The sequence below is a fragment of the Triticum aestivum genome, chromosome 7D, assembly GCF_018294505.1.
Source record: "Triticum aestivum cultivar Chinese Spring chromosome 7D, IWGSC CS RefSeq v2.1, whole genome shotgun sequence".
Taxonomy (NCBI): domain Eukaryota; kingdom Viridiplantae; phylum Streptophyta; class Magnoliopsida; order Poales; family Poaceae; genus Triticum; species Triticum aestivum.
Window position 1 is genome coordinate 286,484,588 of NC_057814.1, and position 12,088 is coordinate 286,496,675.

Here is a 12,088-nt window from a genome sequence, read left to right on the forward strand (position 1 = left end):
TCACAATACTTATGCCTATTCTCTCTTATTTTACAAGGTTTACATAAGGAGGGAGAATGCCGACAGCTGGAATTCTGGGCTGGAAAAGGAGCAAATATTAGAGACCTATTCTGCACAACTCCAAAAGTCCTGAAACTCCACGAAAGTTATTTTTGGAAATAAAAAAATATTGAGCGGAAGAAGTACGTCAGAGGGGCCCCCACCAGGCCACATGGGTGGGGGCGCGCCCCCTGCCTCGTGGGCCCCCTATTGGCTCTCCGGTAGCCATCTTCTGCTATATGAAGTCTTTCGTCGAGGAAAAAATCATAAGCAACCTTTCGGGACGAGACTCCGCCGGAACAGGGCGGAACCTTGGCCGAACCAATCTAGGGCTCCGGCAGAGCTGTTCTGCCAGGGACACTTCCCTCCGGGAGGGGGAAATCATCCCCATCGTCATCACCAACGCTCCTCTCATCAGGAGAGGGCAATCTCCATCAACATCTTCACCAGCACCATCTCCTCTCAAAACCCTAGTTCATCTCTTGTATCCAATTCTTGTCTCCAAGTCCGGGATTGGTACTAGTAGGTTGCTAGTAGTGTTGATTACTCCTTGTAGTTGATGCTAGTTGGTTTATTTGGTGGAATATCATATGTTCGGATCCTATATGCATATTAATACCCCTCTGAGTATGAACATGAATATGCTTTGTGAGTAGTTACGTTTGTTCCTGCGGACATGGGAGAAGTCTTGCTATTAGTAGTCATGTGAATTTGGTATTCGTTCGATATTTTGATGAGATGTATGTTGTCTATCCTCTAGTGGTGTTATGTGAACGTCGACTACATAACACTTCACCATTATTTGGGCCTAGAGGAAGGCATTGGGAAGTAATAAGTAGATGATGGGTTGCTAGAGTGACGGAAGCTTGAACCCTAGTTTATGCGTTGCTTTGTAAGGGGCTGATTTGGATCCATATGTTTCATGCTATGGTTAGGTTTACCTTAATACTTTTGTTGTAGTTGTGGATGCTTGCAATAGAGGTTAATCATAAGTGGGGTGCTTGTTCAAGTAAGAACAGCACCCAAGCACCGGTCCACCCACATATCAAATTATCAAAGTACCGAACGCAAATCATATGAACGCTTTTCTCTATATAAGATTTTGTCCAGGCTTGTCCTTTGCTACAAAAAGGATTGGGCCACCTTGCTGCACTTTATTTACTTTTGTTACTTGTTGCTCGTTACAAATTATCCTATCACAAAACTATCTTTTACCACTTATTTCAGTACTTGCAGAGAATACCTTGCTGAAAACCGCTTATCATTTACTTCTGCTCCTCATTGGGTTCGACACTCTTACTTATCGAAAGGACTACGATAGACCCCCTATACTTGTGGGTCATCAAGACTCTTTTCTGGTGCTGTTGCCGGGGAGTGAAGCGCCTTTGTTAGGTGGAATTTGGTAAGGAAAATTTTATATAGTGTGCTGAAATTTACTGTCACTTGTTACTATGGAAAGTAATCCTCTGAGGGGCTTGTTTGGGGTATCTTCACCCCGACCAGTAGAGCAAAGAGTTGCTCCTCAACCTAATGAACCTACTAAAAATTAAAATGTTCCCTTTGAAGTTCCTTCAGGTATGTTAGAAAAACTGCTAGCTAATCCTTTTGCAGGAGATGGAACAAAGCATCCTGATGAGCACCTAATCCATGTGGATGAAGTTTGTGGATTATTTAAGCTTGCAGGTATAACCGGTGATGTTGTTAAGAAGAAGGTCTTCCCTTTATCTTTGAAGGGAGATGCATCGACATGGTATAGGCTATGTGATGATACGGGGTCATGGAACTACAAACGATTGAAATTGGAATTTCGTCAGAAATTTTATCCTATGCATCTTGTTCATCGTGATCGCAATTATATATATAATTTTTGGCCTCGCGAAGGAGAAAGCATTGCTCAAGCTTGGGGAGGCTTAAATCAATGTTATATTCATGCCCCAATCATGAGCTCTCGAGAGAAATAATTATTAAAAGTTTTTATGCTCGGCTTTCTGATAATAATCGCACCATGCTCGATACTTCTTGTGGTGGCTCTTTTATGATGAAGACTATTGAATTCAAATGGAATTTATTGGATAGAATTAAACGCAACTCAGAAGATTGGGATCTCGATGAAGGTAAGGAGTCAGGTATGACACCTAAGTTTGATTGCGTTAAATCTTTTATGGATACCGATGTTTTCCGTAAATTTAGCACTAAATATGGACTTGACTCTGAGATAGTAGCTTCTTTCTGTGAATCTTTTGCTACTTATGTTGATCTCCCCAAGGAGAAGTGGTTTAAATATCATCCTCCCATAGAAGTAAAAGTAGCTGCACCTACTAAAGTTGAAGAAAAGACTATCACTTAGAATGATCTTGTTGTTCCTACTTCTTATGTTGAGAAACCACCTTTCCCTATTAGGATAAAGGATCATGCTAAAGCTTCAACTGTGGTTCGTAAAAGGAATATTAGAACTTATACACCTCCTGAGCAAATCAAAGTTGAACCTAATATTGCTATTGTTAAAGATCTCTTGGCTGATAATATTGATGGGCATGTTATTTATTTCTGCGGTGAAACTGCTAGAATTGCCAAACCTTGTGCTAAAGATAAACATAGACCTGTGGTAGGCATGCCTGTTATTTCTGTTAAAATAGGAGATCATTGTTATCATGGCTTATGTGATATGGGTGCTAGTGCTAGTGCTATACCTCATGACTTATACAAAGAAATTATGCATGAAATTGCACCTGTTGAGATAGAAGGTATTGATGTTACCATCAAACTTGCTAATAGAGATACAATATCACCCATTGGAATTGTTAGAGATGTTGAAGTCTTGTGTGGGAAAACTAAATATCCTGCTGATTTTCTTGTTCTTGGTTCCCCACAAGATAGCTTTTGTCCCATTATATTTGGTAGACCCTTCTTGAACACAGTTAATGCTAGGATAGACTGCGAAGTGTTGTTACTATTGGCTTAGGTGATATGTCTCATGAGTTTAATTTCTCTAAATTTAGTAGACAACACCGTGAAGAGGAATTACCTAGTAAGGATGAAATTATTGGTCTTGCTTCTATTTTCATACCTCCTAGTGATCCTTTAGAACAATATTTGCTAGACCATGAAAATGATATGTTTATGAATGAAAGAAGGGAAATAGATGAAGTATTCTTTAAACAGGAACCCATTCTGAAACACAATTTCCCTGTTGAAATCCTAGGGGATCCTCCTCCATCCAAGGGTGACCACGTGTTTGAGCTCAAACCGTTACCTGATACTCTTAAATATGCTTATCTTGATGAGAAGAAGATATATCCTGTTATTATTAGTGCTAACCTTTCAGAGCATGAAGAAGAAAGATTATAGAAAACTCTGAGGAAGCACCGTGCTGCTATTGGATATACTCTTGATGATCTTAAGGGCATTAGTCCCACTCTATGTCAACATAAAATAAATTTGGAAGAAGATGCCAAACCAGTTCGTGATCATCAACGACGGCTGAATCCTAAAATGAAAGAAGTGGTAAGAAAGGAAATACTAAAGCTCCTGGAGGCAGGTATAATTTATCCCGTTGCTGATAGTCAGTGGGTAAGTCCCGTCCATTGTGTCCGTAAGAAGGGAGGTATTACCGTCGTTCCTAATGATAAAGATGAATTGATTCCGCAAAGAATTATTACAGGTTATAGGACGGTAATTGATTTCCGCAAATTAAATAAAGCTACTAAAAAGGATCATTACCCCTTACCTTTTATCGATCAAATGCTAGAAAGATTATCCAAACATACACATTTTTGATTTCTAGATGGTTATTCTGGGTTCTCTCAAATACCTGTGTCAGCCAATGATCAATCAAAAACTACTTTCACTTGCCCTTTTGGTACTTTTGCTTATAGACGTATGCCTTTTGGTTTATGTAATGCACGTGCTACCTTTCAAAGATGCATGATGGCTATATTATCTGACTTTTGTGAAAAGATTTGTGAGGTTTTCATGGACGACTTTTTCGTCTATGGATCCTCTTTTGATGATTGCTTGAGCAACCTTGATCGATTTTTGCAGAGATGTGAAGAAACTAATCTTGTCTTGAATTGGGAAAAGTGCCACTTTATGGTTAATGAAGGTATTGTCTTAGGGCATAAAGTTTCTGAAAGAGGCATTGAGGTTGACAAAGCCAAGGTTGATGCTATTGAAAAGATGCCATGTCCCAAGGACATCAAAGCTATAAGAAGTTTCCTTGGTCACGCCGGATTTTATAGGAGGTTCATTAAGGACTTCTTGAAAATTTCTCGGCCTCTGACTAATTTATTACAAAACGATATACCATTTGTCTTTGATGATGATTGTGTAGAAGCATTTGAAATACTTAAGAAAGCATTGATCTCTGCACCTATCGTTCAGCGACCTGATTGGAATTTACCCTTTAAATTATGTGTGATGCTAGTGATTATGCTGTAGGCGCTGTTCTAGGGCAAAGAGTTGATAAGAAATTAAATGTTATTCAATATGCTAGTAAAACTCTAGACAATGCTCAAAGAAATTATGCTACTACTGAAAAAGAATTCTTAGCAGTTGTATTTGCTTGTGATAAGTTCAGACCTTATATTGTTGGTTCTAAAGTAACTATTCACACTGATCATGCTGCCATTAAATATCTTATGGAAAAGAAAGATGCTAAACCTAGACATATTAGATGGGTTCTCTTGCTACAAGAATTTGATTTGCATATTGTTGATAGAAAGGGAGCTGAGAACCCCGTTGCAGACAACTTGTCTAGGTTAGCAAATGTTCTCGATGACCCACTGCCTATTGATGATAGCTTTCCTGATGAGCAATTAAATATCATAAATGCTTCTCGTACTACTCCGTGGTATGCTGATTATGCTAATTACATCATTGCTAAATTCATACCACCTAGTTTCAAATACCAGCAAAAGAAAATGTTTCTCTATGATTTGAGACATTACTTTTGGGATGACCCACATCTTTATAAAGAAGGAGTAGATGGTGTTATTAGACGTTGTGTACCTGAGCATGAACAGGAACATATCCTACGCAAGTGTCACTCCGAAGCTTATGGAGGACACCACGCTGGAGATAGAACTGCACATAAGGTAGTGCAATCCGGTTTTTATTGGCCTACTCTCTTCAAGGATGCCCGTAAGTTTGTCTTATCTTGTGATGAATGTCAAAGAATTGGTAATATTAGTAGACATCAAGAAATGCCTATGAATTATTCACTTGTTATTGAACCATTTGACGTTTGGGCCTTTGATTATATGGGACCTTTTCCTGCCTCTAATGGTTACATTCATATTTTAGTTGCTGTTGATTACGTTACTAAGTGGGTAGAAGCTATTCCAACTAGTAGTGCTGATCATAACACCTCTATTAAGATGCTTCAAGAAGTTATTTTTCCGAGGTTTGGAGTCCATAGATATTTAATGACTGATGGTGGTTCACATTTTATTCATGGTGCTTTCCAAAAAATGCTTGCTAAGTATGATGTTATTCATAGAATTGCATCTCCTTATCACCCACAGTCTAGTGGTCAAGTAGAATTGAGTAATAGAGAGCTCAAATTAATTTTGCAAAAGACTGTCAATAGGTCTAGAAAGAATTGGTCCAAGAAACTTGATGATGCATTATGGGCTTATAGAACTGCATATAAAAATCCTATGGGTATGTCTCCGTATAAAATGGTTTATGGAAAAGCATATTACTTACCTCTTGAACTGGAACATAAGGCATATTGGGCTATTAAAGAGCTCAACTATGATTTCAAACTTGCCGGTGAGAAGAGGTTATTTGATATTAGCTCACTTGACGAATGGAGAACCCAAGCTTATGAAAATGCCAAGTTATTTAAAGAAAAAGATAAAAGATGGCATGAAAAAGGATACAAAAGCGTGAGTTTAATGTAGGTGATTATGTATTGCTATACAACTCTCGTTTAAGATTTTTTGCAGGAAAACTTCTCTCTAAATGGGAAGGCCCCTACGTTATCGAGGAGGTCTATCATTCCGATGCTATAAAAATCAACAACTTCGAAGGTACAAATCCGAAGGTGGTGAACGGTCAAAGAATTAAACATTATATCTCAGGTAATCCTATAAATGTTGAAACCAATGTTATTAAAACCGTAATCCCGGAGGAATACATAAGGGACACTTTCCGTAACGTTTCAGACTCCGAAAAGGAATAGGTATGTGGTACGATAAGTAAACCGACTCCAAAACAGTTTTTAAGGCAATATTTCTCCGTTTTGGAATATTTAGAAAAATAGAAAAATAAGAAGCAGTCAGGGAAGGACACAAGGCCTCCACGAGGGTGGAGGGCCCGCCCTACCCTACTGGGCGCGCGCCCCTACCTCGTGGGCACCTCGTGTGCTCTCCGGACTCCGTTTTCTTGCACGATACGTATTTTGGTGCGTAAAAATTCATTATATAATCTCCCGAAGGTTTTGACTCCTGTATCACGCAAATATCCTCTGTTCTTGTTTCGAGCTGTCCTGCTGTAGATTAGAACAACATGTTGTCCCAGGATTCGGAAGGAGAAAGCTATGTGGGTGATTACCTTGCAGATCCTAAGGTCTATGGAGATGTGGAGCATTGTGGTTGGACTACTGAGGAAGAAGAGGACTATGAACCCAAGGGAAAGGAGGAGACGAGCTCAGATGAAGATGAAGTCCCATTACATCAACCTGGGGACATGCATGTGGAGTTCAAAAAGTCAAGCCTCCCTGATAGGGCAAAGAAACTAAAGATCGAGTTTATCCCTTTTTGTCTCTTGCAGGAAAACAAGCAGGAGCTATGCAAAAAGATATTAACCCTGGATCAGGAGATGGATGACTGGAGGGATCAAAATTCTGTCCTCAAGCACAAATTAAGGGAGAAGCCTACTCCATCAACTAAACCATCACGTCCACCTTCTTCATCATCAAAGGAGACATAATCACATGGGTATGGGCACTCCCCTTGGCAACTGCCAAGCTTGGGGGAGGTGCCCCGGTATCGTATCACCATCACACTCCTATATTTACCGTTTTTCTTAGTTCGATCCTATTAGTAGTATCTTGATCTAGTAGAATAAAGTTTATGGCATGATCTAGTTTTGAGTTTTGCTTTATGATCCCTCTATGTAATCGAGTCCGTGAGCTATATAATAAAGATCAGTGTTGAGTCAAGGGCTTGATTACCTTGCTATGATCTTGAGTGAATAAAAGAAAAGATAAAAAGAAACAAAGAGATCATATTGATGTTATCGAGAGTAATGACTTCACATACAAAGAGTATGATGATTAAAAGTTGTTGGGAGTTGGCAAACATAGCCTTGGTCATCGTTGCAATTAATAGGAAGTAATAAAGAAAGAGAGGTTTCACATATAAATATACTATCTTGGACATCTTTTATGATTGGGAGCACTCATCAAAATATGACATGCTAAAGAGTTGATGTTGGACAAGGAAGACAACGTAATGGGTTATGTTTTCTTATATCTAAGATAAAGTATAGTGTCATGGATCATCCAACATGTTGAGCTTGCCTTTCCCCCTCATGCTAGCCAAATTCTTAGCACCAAGTAGAGATACTACTTGTGCTTCCAAAAACCCTTAAACCAGCTTTGCCATGGGAGTCCACCATATCTACCTATGGATTGAGTAAGATCCTTCAAGTAAGTTGTCATCGGTGCAAGCAATAAAAATTGCTCTCTAAATATGTATGATTGATTGGTGCGGAGGAAATAAGCTTTATACGATCTTGTGATGTGGAAGAAATAAAAGCGACGGACTACATAATAAAGGTTCATATCACAAGTGGCAATATAAAGTGACGTTCTTTCGCATTAAGATTTTGTGCATCCAACCCTGAAAGCGCATGGCAACCTCTGCTTCCCTCTGCGAAGGGCCTATCTTTTATTATTATCTTCTACCTTATGCAAGAGTCATGGTGATCTTCACTTTTCCTTTTGACATTTTATCCTTTGGCAAGCACAGGGTGTTGGAAAGATCCTGATAGATATATCTAATTGGATGTAAGTCAGAATGAGTTATTATTGTTGACATTACCCTTGAGGTAAAAGGTCGGGAGGCGAAACTATAAGCCCCTATCTTTCTCTGTGTCCGATTAAAACTCCATAACCACAAGTATTGCGTGAGTGTTAGCAATTATGAAAGATTAAATGATAGTTGAGTATGTGGACTTGCTAGAAAGCTCTGACATAGACTCTTTCTGATGTTATGATAAATTGCAATTGCTTCAATGACTAAGATTATAGTTTGTTAGTTCTCAATAAAGTTTCTGGCTCATACTTTTCATTGTGAATAGATTATTACTTGAGCATAAAAAATCATATGATAATATTCATTTATGTTGCTGTTATGAGAATAATCATGATGCCCTCATGTCCGTATTTTATTTTTATCGACACCTCTACCTCTAAACATGTGGACATATTTATCGTTATCGGCTTCCGCTTGAGGACAAGCGAGGTCTAAGCTTGGGGGAGTTGATACGTCCATTTTGCATCATGCTTTTATATCGATATTTATTGCATTATGGGCTGTTATTACATGTTATGTCACAATAGTTATGCCTATTCTCTCTTATTTTACAAGGTTTACATAAGGAGGGAGAATGCCGGCAGCTGGAATTCTGGGCTGGAAAAGGAGCAAATATTAGAGACCTATTCTGCACAACTCCAAAAGTCCTGAAACTCCACTAAAGTTATTTTTGGAAATAAAAAAATATTGAGCGGAAGAAGTACGTCAGAGGGGGCCCCACCTGGCCACGAGGGTGGGGGCGCGCCCTACCCCCCAGGGCGCGCCCCTGCCTCGTGGGCCCCCTATTGGCTCTCCAGTGGCCATCTTCTGCTATATGAAGTCTTTCGTCGAGGAAAAAATCATAAGCAACCTTTCGGGACGAGACTCCGCCGCCACGAGGCGGAACCTTGGCGGAACCAATCTAGGGCTCCGGCAGAGCTGTTCTGCCGGGGACACTTCCCTCCGGGAGGGGGAAATCATCGCCATCGTCATCACCAACGCTCCACTCATACGGAGAGGGCCATCTCCATCAACATCTTCACCAGCACCATCTCCTCTCAAAACCCTAGTTCATCTCTTGTATCCAATTCTTGTCTCCAAGTCCGGGATTGGTACTAGTAGGTTGCTAGTAGTGTTGTTACTCCTTGTAGTTGATGCTAGTTGGTTTATTTGGTGGAAGATCATATGTTCAGATCCTATATGCATATTAATACCCCTCTGATTATGAACATGAATATGCTTTGTGAGTAGTTACGTTTATTCCTGAGGACATGGGAGAAGTCTTGCTATTAGTAGTCATGTGAATTTGGTATTCGTTCGATATTTTGATGGGATGTATGTTGTCTATCCTCTAGTGGTGTTATGTGAACGTCGACTGCATAATACTTCACCATTATTTGGGCCTAGAGGAAGGCATTGGGAAGTAATAAGTAGATGATGGGTTGCTAGAGTGACAGAAGCTTAAACTATAGTTTATGCGTTGCTTCGTAAGGGGCTGACTTGGATCCATATGTTTCATGCTATGGTTAGGTTTACCTTAATACTTTTGTTGTAGTTGTGGATGCTTGCAATAGAGGTTAATCATAAGTGGGATGCTTGTTCAAGTAAGAACAGAACCCAAGCACCGGTCCACCCACATATCAAATTATCAAAGTACCGAACGTGAATCATATATATGAACGTGATGAAAAGTAGCTTGACGATATTTCCCATGTGTCCTCGGGAGCGCTTTTCTCTATATAAGAGTTTGTCTAGGCTTGTCCTTTGCTACAAAAAGGATTGGGCAACCTTGCTGCGCTTTATTTACTTTTGTTACTTGTTGCTCGTTACAAATCCTATCACAAAACTATCTGTTACCACTTATTTCAGTACTTGCAGAGAATACCTTGCTGAAAACCGCTTATCATTTCCTTCTGCTCCTCGTTGGGTTCGACACTCTTACTTATCGAAAGGGCTACGATAGATCCCCTATACTTGTGGGTCATCACACCTTTTGGATCGACAAAAACTTTTGGTTGCATCATATACAACACTTCTTTAAGATATCCGTTAAGGAATGCCGTTTTGACATCCATTTGCCAAATTTCATAATCATAAAATGCGGCAATTGCTAACATGATTCGGACAGACTTAAGCATCGCTACGGGTGAGAAGGTCTCATCGTAGTCAACTCCTTGAACTTGTTGAAAACCTTTCGCAACAAGTCGAGCTTTGTAGACAGTAATATTACCGTCAACGCCAGTCTTTTTCTTGAAGATCCATCTATTCTCTATGGCTTGCCGATCATCGGGCAAGTCAACCAAAGTCCATACTTTGTTCTCATACATGGATCCCATCTCAGATTTCATGGCCTCAAGCCATTTTGCGGAATCTGGGCTCATCATCGCTTCCTCATAGTTCGTAGGTTCGTCATGGTCAAGTAACATGACCTCCAGAACAGGATTACCGTACCACTCTGGTGCGGATCTTACTCTGGTTGACCTACGCGGTTCGGCAGTAACTTGATCAGAAGTTTCATGATCATCATCATTAGCTTACTCACTAGTTGGTGTAGGAATCACTGGAACTGACTTCTGTGATGTACTATTTTCCATCTCGGGAGAAGGTACAATTACCTCATCAAGTTCTACTTTCCTCCCACTCACTTCTTTCGAGAGAAACTCCTTCTCTAGAAAGGATCCATTCTTAGCAACGTATATCTTGCCTTCAGATCTGTGATAGAAGGTGTACCCAACAGTCTCCTTTGGGTATCCTATGAAGACACATTTCTCCAATTTGGGTTCGAGCTTATTAGGTTGAAGCTTTTTCACATAAGCATCGCAGCCCCAAACTTTAAGAAACGACAACTTAGGTTTCTTGCCAAACCACAGTTCATAAGGTGTCGTCTCAACAGATTTAGATAGTGCCCTATTTAACGTGAATGCAGCCGTCTCTAAAGCAGAACCCCAAAACGATAGCGGTAAATCAATAAGAGACATCATAGATCGCACCATATCTAATAAAGTATGATTGCGACGTTCGGACACACCATTACGCTGTGGTGTTCCGGGTGGCGTGAGTTGTGAAACTATTCTCTATTGTTTCAAATGAAGACCAAACTCGCAACTCAAATATTCTCCTCCACAATCAGATTGTAGAAACTTTATTTTCTTGTTACGATGATTTTCCACTTCACTCTGAAATTCTATGAAGTTTTCAAATGTTTCAGACTTATGTTTCATCAAGTAGATATACCAATATCTACTCAAATCATCTGTGAAGGTCAGAAAGTAACGAAACCCGCCGCGAGCATCAACACTCATTGGACCGCATACATCAGTATGTATTATTTCCAACAAGTCCGTTGCTCGCTTCATTGTTCCGGAGAATGGAGTTTTAGTCATCTTGCCCATGCGGCATAGTTCTTAAGCATCAAGTGATTCATAATCAAGTGTTTCCAAAAGCCCATCAGAATGGAGTTTCTTCATGCGCTTTACACCAATATGACCTAAACGGCAGTGCCACAAATAAGTTGCACGATCATTATTAAACATATATCTTTTGGCTTCAATACTATGAACATGTGTATCACTACTATCAAGATTTAGTAAAAATAGACCACTCATCAAGGGTGCATGACCATAAAAGATATTACTCATATAAATAGAACAACCATTATTCTCTGATTTAAATGAATAACCGTCTCGCATCAAACAAGATCCAAATATAGTATTCATGCTCAACGATGGCACCAAATAACAATTATTTAGGTCTAAAACTAATCCCGAAGGTAGATGTAGAGGTAGCGTGCCGACGGTGATCACATCGACTTTGGAACCATTTCCCACGCGCATCGTCACCTCGTTCTTAGCCAATCTTCACTTAATCCATAGCCCAAGTTTCGAGTTGCAAATATTAGCAACAGAACCAGTATCAAATACCCAGGCGCTACTACGAGCATTAGTAAGGTACACATCAATAACATGTATATCAAATATACCTTTCACTTTGCCATCCTTCTTCTCAGCCAAATACTTGAGGCAGTTCCG